Source organism: Mauremys reevesii, linkage group 7, assembly GCF_016161935.1.
Source record: "Mauremys reevesii isolate NIE-2019 linkage group 7, ASM1616193v1, whole genome shotgun sequence".
NCBI classification, from domain to species: domain Eukaryota; kingdom Metazoa; phylum Chordata; order Testudines; family Geoemydidae; genus Mauremys; species Mauremys reevesii.
The window spans coordinates 59,436,537-59,448,622 of record NC_052629.1 but is presented as its reverse complement, the minus strand read 5'-3'; the positions used below and the strand labels follow the sequence as shown (position 1 = coordinate 59,448,622).

Sequence of the window (12,086 nt, the reverse complement as noted above, 5' to 3'; positions counted from 1 at the left end):
TGGGTAGGTTTCTATAACCTGCGTCTAGCTGCAGCAGTCTCCAGGAGCACCAAAGCTCAGCAACACTCCCCCTCCCACACTATGAAGCTGACATTCCATCAATGCCAGGGGGCTGTATGTGTCTGAGGGATGGAAAGGAGTACGGCATAGCACTAAGTGAATGCCACATAAGGATTCCCGAGTGAAAGGACACTCCCTTGCTGGCCAGATCCACCTGCTTTCCTACAGATATGTATCACTGGGGCAGCGTGATGCACTCCAGATTGGAGTGGACTGGTGGGACAGTGGGGGTTCATATCTGACTTAGGCAAGATGACTCCCAATGCTGAAGAGTTTTGTTCAATCTAAACACTACATAGCACTTCTAATGGGGTTTTCACCACTTCCATTAGGTGACTGTTCCTGAGTGGATTTGATCTCTCATACTTCCGTTCATGCCCTCTCCTTCAACAGCACCTCCAGCAGCTTTGCACTAGTGGACATGGAGATTCTGTGCCTTTGAGCTGGCTACAGCTCCCCCTGCCCAGCTCCTTCACAGTGGAGCATCAGTGGAACTGTGTTGCCCGTCCTTTTCCCCACTAACTGCTACTCCCAGAACACACACCATCCCCCAAGGCACCTGGATAAAGGTGATGTCCTGCTGCTATCCAGAAGCAAAAAAGTTGGGCAGCTTTGTGTAATGCCCCATCCCTGACTTTCTCTTCCCTTCTCTGACTCTCCCCTTTCCCATGCCTGCTGGACCTTGGAGGTGTCCGGCCTCCTTTTCCACAGAGAAGAGACCTACATATGGAAAGGTCTATCCATAGATGGTCCTAGGTGTGATGATTTAGCTCGCTGCTAGGGATTTTTTCCCTGACATTCAGTCTAAAAGTTTCTTTGATCTGTTTTTTCAATTATTCTTAGACTCTGTTACATCCTATTGGACAATCCTAAACAATTTCTCTCTGCCCTTGGTGTTTACATTCTTCACATACTTGTGGACTGTTATTCCGGGCCCCTCTTGCCTTTGCTATGTGGAGCATCAGCACACAGCTTTATCTTTATGCTAATCTTTTAAACAAGAACTGCAGATGCCTCCATTAAGTTTACAAAAGCACATGGTTCTCTTTGTCCTCCCCTCCCACACCCTTAATATCCTCCCAAGTGAGAGATAAAGGCCAAATAGCTTGAATCATTAAAAAATGACAGTGAATATAAACAACATGGCTACTATGTGCAATACACCAAGGGCTAGATGATTATAGCCCTTCCTCTTACTTTGCCACATAGTGGGGTGAGTCAAGGTCCTCTTTTGGCCTTGCTCAGAGTCTGACCCTGGCTCTGGTGGGGAGAGCAAGCACTATTTGACTGACAAGTGGGCAAGGAGGAGATGGGAATGGAGGAGCTTTAGTTCTGCCCTCTTACCTGCCATCTAGATTAGCTAGTCAGGTGAACAAGTGGAGGTAAGAGGCCCTATGGAAAGGGGGGTGAGAGTAGAGAGCGAGAGCTGAAAAGGGGAAGGGATTCTGACTCCTAAGTAACATGTGTTCTCTGGCTTGGCATGGAATTGGTGCAGCTATTCACCACCCCTTACTGTGGGCATATTGTAGAATTCCAGCCTAGCTTTAAATTAGCACCCAATCCTGTAGGCTTTTTACTAGGGTAAAACTTCCATTCAGTTCAATGAGAATTTTACCTATGTAAGGAGCGTAGGATTTAGGGCTGTCGACAATTCTAGCTAAAGACAAGGGGAATTGCAGCTGCTCAGCACCTCTGCAAATGAGGCTGATAGCCTTTAATATCCCCTTTCCCCCTTGAAAGGAGAAGTAGAAGCAGAAATAGCAGGGGCAGAACAGCATTGCCTCGTGCTTTGTTCTTGCTTGTGGGACATGCACTCAAATCACTGATCAAGGTCAAGGCTTAATATCTCACTTCATTACCTCGTTCCTGGGGATGTCCAAACTATTGATCATATCTACCCTTCTGTAAGCGCTGCCTGCAATTCTAAGTACTGCTGCCCACTAAGCAAGCAATGGGGTAAAGCCAAAAAACAGCAGTAGGACTGTGGAGGTGAATACGGTGGCACTTTGGAGATGGCTAATTAAAGGATGGCTCGAATTAAAAAAAAAACAACAACAACCCAGGGCTTTATTATGCAGAATGGGGTGTGCATGTTTATCTTCACAATGGACCTTTAAGAAACACATCAACTTTGTTTAGCTTAAAATTTAGGGTTTGTGTAAAAAGAGAATCTGCTGTAGTCTGAACATCCTCTGAATTATTTTATAAAGCTTGTTTAAAATTAATATATTTTTTAAAACTAACATTCCCCCGCAGGGAATCCTGCATTCTAGGTACTGAAATTAGCACTGTGCATGAGAACCAGAAGATGAAATTTGATGAGAAATTGACTAGAAAACCAAAAACTATTTCAAGGTCCAAGCAGAAATATAAACCAATTGCACAAAACAATTTAGAGACCTGATTTTCCTATCATTTGACTTAGATGTAACTCCATTGGAGCCAAAAAGGTTATTATGTGGCTAAAAAAAATTTCAATGGAACTTGGTTTTTTTGGTAAAAAAATACAGTTTAGTCAGAACCAGAATGATTCACGGGAATGTGTTGATTCCAATCAAACAATTCAATGGGAAAATTTTGAAGTATTTTATTTTAACTTTTATATTTAAAATATTAATTTTAACACTATGTTGTATATTTAATATTGTATAAATATAATAGTCCAAATGAAATGAATCAAAATTACATTATCAAAATGAAATGAATTGATGGTCTTGAACTGAAGTTTTTTAGAGTCTTGGTTTCACAGGAAACTTCTAAATTTTGGCTTTCATTCCAGTTGGGAACACATATTTTTTTAACTAAAATGTGAGAATTTCCCATGGAACAGAAATTCTGGTTCTTCACCATCTGTAGTTACCTCAGAGTCAAAATGGTGTTATGAGACCTTAGAACTCTCGTTTTAATAATCTAATGTGGTTTTATTAGTAATAGCAGAAAAGGAATTAAATATTAAAAAAGGACCAAATTCACTGCTATCATCCAACTGCTTTGGGTTGCTCTGGTGCTGCAAAGCAATTATGCTAAATTGGGTTTATCACTGTTTACGTGTGGCACAAGTTAGTTAGAGCATACTTTTGAATCTAGCTGAATATTTTCATCTCAACAATTCAATATACAGAATTTCATTCAGGAAAATTCTTTTGACATAAAACACAAGCACAGAGAGAGAGAGATGTTAAAACAACTAATAACTTTTTTTGTTAATCTAGGCAGTGTTTCCAGTTCACAGGTTTATTGTGAGTCTTGTATTTGGTATTTTTCTTAAAGCCCCACTTCCTAGATACAGGTGAATATGTGAGGATCTCTGCTTTAATTTAAAACAAACAAATTAATAATAATTTTTAAAAAATGGGTTTCTCGCCTTCATAGCTGCAGAGAAAATACAGTCTAGATGAGCTATGAAATCCATATGGGTGGAACTCTGCCTGCATGAAACCCCAGTAATTTCACTGGGGTTGTGTGAGAGCACAGGGGTCTGTTTGTATGGAGCTTTTTGCAGGATCAGGGTTGTTTGATTCATTTTGCCTCGCTGTGCGAGTAAACTTTTTATCATGGTCTTGAGTGCATGTGTGCAGAAATATACATACACAGGTTTGTCTTGGTTTTGTGGGAGGGTCAAAAGCTGACCCTAGAGGACCCCTCTCCTGCTAGCTACTGAGCTGTTCAGATGCAGAGTAGTTTTGTTTTTGTGAATCTAGGCCTGTTTGCATGCCTGACGCTGGTGAATTGAAGCCTGAGGCTGGAGGCATTTTTTCCCCCCATGACAGCTTAGTTTGGGGGTGGGGGACTTGTTTTTTACAGTTCAAATCTCTGATGAACAGATCACTGCGGCTCTGCCTAAGAGCCTCTGCTTGTTGAGGAAGATGGAAAACTAAGATTGGCATAAGGATGTGGATTTTTTTTTCCAAAGCAAAGCTGAAAGAAATATGTGCAGTCAAGTGTGTGTGTGAGCGTGTGTGTGTGGGCGGGAGGAGAACAAACCGAACTGTGTATTCCTTCTAGCCATTTCAGAGCACTAGATTACACTTTCCTGGCAAATTTGTGCTCCTCATGCAAGGAAGGGAATAGCTTCACTCTCTTGTCTTTGTGGTAAATTAAATAATATTTTATTAAAAAGAAAAAAAAATCTGCAAGAAAATAAATATTTTACTCTTCAGGGTGAATACATCCTGACAAAACCGCTCTTTGAGGGTCTCCACACTGCTCCGCCTCTGCCCCCCACTTCCGTTGCCTCCTTTGCATGCAGAACAATGAATCTGTGTAAGCACCACCGCTCAGTTGTAGTGAGATGATTCACCTACACATGAACCCATGGAAGCTGCAGAAAGCTTTCAGGCAAAGGTGCAGCAGTATAAATATTTTAAATCTTACTGTGAGCCGGGAAAAGTGTGACATATGTTTTACATTTCAGCGCCTGCCATAGGACCATTATTTTAGAACCTGTCGCCTTTTGTAGGCTATGCACTCCTAGACAAATACCATCACTTCAAAACCAATAGCTAAGCAGCTCTTTTCATACCCATTCCTTTTAGTTTCAGCTGACAGTTTGGAAATGTTCCCCACTTCTACACCCCTCCCCATTATAAGATGATCTGACCTAAAAATAGACTGCAATAGAAAGCTGAGATTTAAAATAAAACACAAACATTTCTACTGAAACTGGTAACCTCCCACTTTGTTGGGGCCACAGTGACAGGTGAGATAAAATCATCCCATCTGATAGTGGAACTGAGCAGTACAGCAGAGTTAAAAGTATAGATTTTTTTTTTTAAAGCTCTGGAAATGAGTTAAAATCTGGCTCAAGTGAAAATAAATGTTGTTGCTAGCCAAACCACCACACAATTTGTCCCGACTGGGAATCCTTGCTCAAGAGTGGCCTTAGGACTGAAATATAAGTAAGGTAGTATAGGGCAAGACAGAGATATGTGAGGAAGCTTTCAACCACTAATGGGTGGGCAAGATTCAGAAACCACTAGGTGAAATCTACGGCCTGTGTTATGCAGGAGGTCAGATTAGATGATTGTAATGGTTCCATCTAGTTTTAAAGCGAGGGGTTATGCATTAGTTTAAAATCTCAATATTTCACACAGATCGGTGTTTGCAGCAAAAGCTTGTCAAAGTGAAAAGTGTTAGCCTGGCAGCTCAAGCTCTTAGATAAGAGGTTTATTTTCAGGAATTCTTTTCCTTAGAATACTGGTGGTTTTTAGACTTGCAGCCAAATTGATACTTTAGACAGCTATCTGAGAGTTTTAACTGACTAGAGTGAGAAGCAGTCCCTTATATAAAGTGGTGGTGTTTTATGTACCCCGGGCTGGGTAAGAATGTGAGGACTCCATGCTTGTAAAACTGTCTCTTTATTAATTTACAGAGATGCTGCCATTGCAGCTAGCATTCTAGCCATATGCACACAGACTGACTTCAGAGGGAGTCTTCCCACTGACTACAGTGGGGTTTGTATGAGAGCCTTGATGAGCTAATTGTTCTCTTCCAGTTTTGATTTCTATTGCTTTCTGGAAAGAAGCTTGCCACATTATATTAACCTGCCAAGCAGTTAAGGCTTAACTGTTGATTTTAACACTATTTTGCTTTATAAATTAAATCACAAAAAAGGTTGAATGCGGATGACACATTGAAATGTAAACAAAGCTTGTCAGGGGCTTTTATAAAGCTCCTTGTTGAGACTAAACAACTCCACATGTTCAGTGGGCTGATTAGGAATGCAAAAATGGAGGGGACTATCATGAATAAATAATCCATAATAACTGTGCTGATAAAAGGCCCAACTGAAAAGAATGAATAAAATCTTGTTTTCAAATGGTACCCCATCACAGAGGATTTTTCTAGCTGCGACCTAGAGTTACAAAATTTAGACACTGATATATTGGCAAAAACGAACAAAGGTTGAGAAGCAGAAGTACTCTTGGGTCTGATAGAAATCTCATTGAGCTGCTTTTTTAAAAAAAAATCCAACTAACAAGGCTATTTGACAGCAAATTGTTCCATGGTTTGGATGTATCTGGTGAATTGTTCTTGGAACCTGTGTAGCTTTAAGAATTTGAATCTTTGTAGACTGTTATTAGAAAAAGTAGTTTAGCAAATTTTGTTAAAATTCTTTGACGAATCAGCCTCAGAGTAAAACATATGAAATCTCAGAGGAAGAGCTGAATAGATTGTGTCCAGTTTTAGACTCTAAGTACATGCTTTGGGCTCTTACTAGCAGAGGAAACTTTTGAGATAATTTGGTTTTAATAAACAGTGCACCATGTGTTCAAACCCAACACATCCATTGCCTTCAGTGCAATCAGGATTTCACTCCTGGTTGCTTAAAGCAATGCTAAATATGGCCCAAATTATAGGTCAGACTCCTGGATCAGATACCTAAATATAAATCAGGACTATCTATACTGAAGTCAATGGAGCTACTCATGAGATGAGAATCTGGACCACCTATTCCAGTTTTAAAATCTATTCCAAAGGAGTAAATGGGCAACATGCATGCTGGTATGTTAACCCTCCAGTGAGTATCAGTATGTTGTTCCCATCATATCTGTGTAGTCTCGGTTACTGATCAAGCCAGCCACTTTATTGTTTTTTATTATTTAACTCAACACAATGTGGCCATAAGCAGAGCTGTGCAAAATCCTCAAAATGAAAGGTAGAACCACGTCATCTTTGCCTGCTCCCCCCAGAAAACCAATTTATGTCAACCTTTTTTGCTTTCTTTAGCAAGAGATTTTCCAAAACACTTGCATTATGAAAAATACACCAATGACAGAGTCAAACATGCAGTGGAGCCTATTAAATTTCTCCAGTTTCTTCTGTGCTTCATTCATACAAACTTCAGATTCAAGCTAAAATTACGGACTTGGGAAGACTGGTAAACTAAATCCACCAGCATGGTTACTCAAAAGTAGTGCAAATGGAAACTATTGTAATCCTAAACAATTGTTCAAGAAGAAATAGGTGGGCGTATTGATAGAATAATCTAATGTACTGACTCAAAGTTGCCTCTATCTCCAGAACACCTCTTTAAAAATCTTAAGCTTCATTCATATTTTAAGGATTTGGGGATCTTCCCCCCCTCTTTGCTAATTGCATAGCAGGATCTTACTATTGCAACAGCTTTGAAGGGTCTGTCACTGAGGTCTTGCATCTGAAGAAGTGGGTATTCACCCACGAAAGCTCATGCTGCAAAACGTCTGTTAGTCTATAAGGTGCCACAGGATTCTTTGTTGCTTTTACAGATCCAGACTAACACGGCTACCCCTCTGATACTTCACTGAGGTGTATGCACCTCACACTGGCAGTGTAAAAGTTAAAGGAGCTAGAGAGGCATCTGATGGCACCTGGAGGGTATGTCAGATTTAATTCAGCATAAGACCCAGACGGGGAGGAGCTTTATGGCTGATTTAAGTGGAGGAGCTGTCAGAGAGAGCTGGTACCGTGGGACTGGTCCTGAAGGGAGAAGCACAGCAGATATGAAATAGACTCCTGAGGCAGGCCTGGGAGAAGGAGTCCAGGGAAGAAGTCTTGAGGGTCAAGGGCTTAGGAGGAACTGGGCCTCCAGGGAGAAAGCCCTGGGAGGCAGTGCTCTGTAGCAAAGCAGGAAAGAACCTTGCAGAGCCTGGGAGGGTGGCAAACAGTTTGCTAAAGGCAGGAAGCCCAGACATAGAGTATGTCCTGGGGCCGTGTGCTGAGAAGGGGACTCTGGAAAAACCTAGGAGGGATATTGGAAAGACACAGGAGTGGAACAAGTTCCTGTCACAATCACTGAGGGTACGTCTACACTACAGGATTATTCCAATTTTACATAAACCGGTTTAGTAAAACAGATTGTATAAAATCGAGTGCATGTGGCCACACTAAGCACATTAATTCGGTGGTGTGCGTCCATGGTCCGAGGCTAGCGTCGATTTCTGGAGCGTTGCACTGTGGGTAGCTATTCCGTAGCTATCCCATAGTTCCCGCAGTCTTCCCCACCCCTTGGAATTCTGGGTTGAGATCCCAGTGCCTGATGGGGCAAAAATCTTTGTCACGGGTGGTTCTGGGTAAATGTCGTCAGTCACTCCTTCCTCTGGGAAAGCAACGGCAGACAATCATTTCGCACCCTTTTTCCCTGGATTGCCCTGGCAGACGCCATTAGCATGGCAACCACGGAGCCTGTTTTGCCTTTTGTCACTGTCACCGTATGTGTACTAGATGCCGCTGACAGAGGCGATTCAGCAGCGCTACACAGCAGCATTCATTTGCTTTTGCATAATAGCAGAGATGGTTATCAGCTGTTCTGTACCATCTAACATGCTACTGTAAATTGGCAATGAGATGACAGTTACCAGTCCTTGTGTGCTGTATCATCTGCTGCTGTCATAGGTGCCCCTGGCTGAGATTGGCCGGGGGCACAAAAGACAAAAATGGGAATGACTCCCCGAGTCAATCCCTTCTTTATGGTACCTAAAAATAGAATCAGTCCTGCCTAGAATATGAGGCAAGTGTACTAGAGAACCAGAGAGCACAGCTGCTCTGTGTCAGATCCCACAGAAATGATGAGCTGTATGCCATTCACAGGGGGTGCCCCTGCAACAACCCCACCTGTTGATTCCCTCCTCCCCCAGCCTTCCTGGGTTACCGTTGCAGTGTCCCCCCATTTGTGTGATGAAGTAATAAAGAATGCAGGAATAAGAAACAGTGACTTGTTAGTGAGATATAATGAGGGGAAGGCAGCCTCCAGCTGCTATGATAGTCCAGACAGGACAGAATCTTTTCTTTACACACGAAGGGCGGGGGCTGATGGAGCTCAGCCCCCTGTTGCTATGATGAAGATGGTTACCAGCCGTTCTGTACCATCTACTGGGAATGATCAGGAGTTTTTTACCCAGGCGCCCCCAGCCGACCTCACCGGAGGCCAGCCAGGAGCACTCACGGGCTGATGATGAGGACGGATACCAGTCCTATTGTACTGCACCATCTGCCACAAGGCTGATGATGACAATGGATATCAGCCATATTGTACCATCAGCCATCAAGGAGGGGGGATGAGGATGCTGCCATTGACTGCTGCAGCATCGCGTCTATCAGCAGCATTCAGTAAACATAGGGTGACATTTAAAAGAGTCAAGAGAGGATTTTTTTCCCTTTTACTTCTGGGGGTGGGTGAGGCAGGTAAACTGACGAGATATGCCCTGAACCACCGCGGACAATGTGTTTGACACTACAGGCATTGGGAGTTCAGCCAAGAATGCAAATGCTTTTCGGAGACCGCAGGAACTGTGGGATAGCTTGAGTCCTCAGTCCCCCCTCCCTTCCTCCATGAGCGTCCATTTGATTCTTTGGCTTTCCGTTACGTTTGTCATGCAGCAGTGTGCTGAGTCCCTGCTGTGCCCTCTGTCTGGAGATTTTTTAAAAATGCTTTGGAATTTCGTCTTCTGTAACAGAGCTCTGATAGAACAGATTTGCCTGCCCATACAGCGATCACATCCGTACGGTCCATGCTGGAGCTCTTTTTGGATTTTGATTTCGGACTGCATCGCTACCCGTGCTGATCGGAGCTCCATGCTGGGCAAACAGGAAATGATATTCAAAAGTTCACGGGGCTTTTCCTGTCTACCTGGCCACTGCATCCGAGTTCAGATTGCTGTCCAGACCGGTCAGTGGTGCACTGTGGGATACCGCCCGGAGGCCAATACCATCGATTTGCAGCCACACTAACCCTAATCTGATATGGTAATACCGATATTAGCGCGACTCCTCTCGTTAGGGAGGAGTACAGAAACCGGTTTAAAGAGCCCTTTATATTGATATAAGGGCCTCTTAAGCCTGGTCTACACTAGGCGTTTAAACCGGTTTTAGGAGCGTAAAACCGATTTAACGCCACACCCGTCCACACTGAGAGGCCCTTTATATCTGTATAAAGGGCTCTTTAAACTGGTTTCTGTACTCCTCCCTAACGAGAGGAGTAGCGCTAATATCGGTATTACCATATCGGATTAGGGTTAGTGTGGCCGCAGATCGACGGTATTGGCCTCCGGGCGGTATCTCACAGTGCACCACTGACCGCTCTGGACAGCAATCTGAACTCGGATGCAGTGGCCAGGTAGACAGGAAAAGCCCCGCGAACTTTTGAATATTTCCTGTTCGCCCAGCGTGGAGCTCCGATCAGCACGTGTGGCGATGCAGTTAAAAATCAAAATAAAGAAAGAGCTCCCGCATGGACCATGCGGATGTGATCGCTGTAAGGGCAGGCAAATCTGTTCTATCAGCGCTCCGTTACAGAAGACGAAATTCAAAATCATTTCTAAAAAATCTCCATACAGACGCCATAGCAGGGGCTCAGCGCACTGCTGCGTGACAAGCGTAACAGAAAGCCAAAGAATCAAATGGATGCTCATGGACTGGAGGACTCAAGCTATCCCACAGTTCCTGCAGTCGCCGAAAAGTATTTGCATTCTTGGCTGAGCTCCAAATGCTTCTAGGGTCAAACACAGTGTCCGCGGTGGGTCAGGGCATAGCTCGGCAATTTACGCACCCCCCCCACCCACCCCCAGAAGTGAAAGGGAAAAAAATCCTCTCTTGACTCTTTTAAATGTCACCCTATGTTTACTGAATGCTGCAGATAGATGCGATGCTGCAGCACTCAACACCAACATCCTTGCTCCCCCCCCCCGCCATGGGTGGCTGATGGTGCAATATGACTGGTACCCGTCCTCATCATCAGCCTATTGGCACATGGGGCAGTGCAAAAGGACTGGTAACCATGCCGACTAGCATCAGTTAGGTCAATCAAGGACGCCTGGCCCTAATTTTTCCTGGTAGATGGTGCAGTATGGCTGATAACCATCGTCATCATAGCAACAGGAGGCTGAGCTCCGTCAGCCCCCACCCTTCATGTGTAAAGAAAAGATTCAATTGCCCCTGGACTAACAGAGGGATGCTGGGCTCCTCTCCTCCACACTCCTTACTGTCCTGTCTGGACTATCATAGCAGCTGGAGGCTGCCTTCCACTCATTTCTCACTAATAAGTCACTGTGTCTTATTCCTGCATTCTTTATTACTTCATCACACAAGTGGGGGGACAATGGTAGCCCAGGAAGGCTGGGGGAAGAACGGAATCAACAGGTGGGGTTGTTGCAGGAGCACCCCCTGTGAATAGCATACAGCTCATAATTTCAGCAGGATCTGACATAGAGCAGCTGTGCTCTCTGGTTCTATGATACAGTGGTTCTCTAGTACACTTACCCATATTCTAGGCAGGACTGATTCTATTTTTAGATACCAAAAAGGAGGGATTGACTCAGGGAGTCATTCCCAATTTTGGCTTTTGCACCCCTGGCTGATCTCAGCCAGGGGCACTTATGACAGCAGCAAATGGTGCAGTGCAAAAGGACTGGTAACCATGATCATCTTATTACCAATTTATGGTATGGTAGATGGTACAGTATGGCTGGTAACCATCTCTGCTGTCATGCAAAAGCAAAAGCATGCTGCTGTGTAGCGCTGCTGAATCGCCTCTGTCAGCGGCATCTAGTACACATACGGTGACAGGCACAAAAGGCAAAACAGGCTCCATGGTTGCCATGCTATGGCATCTGCCAGGGCAATCCAGGGAAAAAAGGCGTGAAATGCTTGTCTGCCGTTGCTTTCCCAGAGGAAGGAGTGACTGACGACATTTACCCGGAACCATCCGCGACAATGATTTTTGCCCCATCAGGCACTGGGATCTCAACCCGGAAATTCCAAGGGGCGGGGGAGGCTGCGGGAACTATGGGATAGCTACGGAATAGCTACCCACAGTGCAACACTCCAGAAATTGACGCTAGCCTCGGACCGTGGACGCACACCACCGATTTAATGTGTTTAGTGTGGCTGCACACACTCGATTTTATACAATCTGTTTTGCTAAACCGGTTTATGTAAAATCGGAATAATCCCGTAGTGTAGACGTACCCTTAGTGTGGACGGGTGTGGCGTTAAATCGGTTTAACACTCCTAAAACCGGTTTAAACGCGTAGTGTAGACCAGGCCTGACA

The 12,086-nt window shown here is 44.1% G+C and overlaps 1 long non-coding RNA gene across 3 annotated transcripts in view; it reads left to right on the top strand.

Moving 5' to 3' along the window:
• LOC120409077 overlaps nt 1–12,086 on the top strand; it is a 187,544-nt gene that overhangs the window by 155,110 nt on the left and 20,348 nt on the right. Inside the window, exon 4 of one of the 3 annotated variants that reach the window (XR_005601104.1) lies at nt 7,308–7,416. The exons of the other annotated variants lie outside the window; for them this stretch is intronic. This is a non-coding gene — a long non-coding RNA (uncharacterized LOC120409077). The remainder of the gene's footprint in view (nt 1–7,307; nt 7,417–12,086) is intronic. 3 annotated transcript variants of the gene reach the window in all.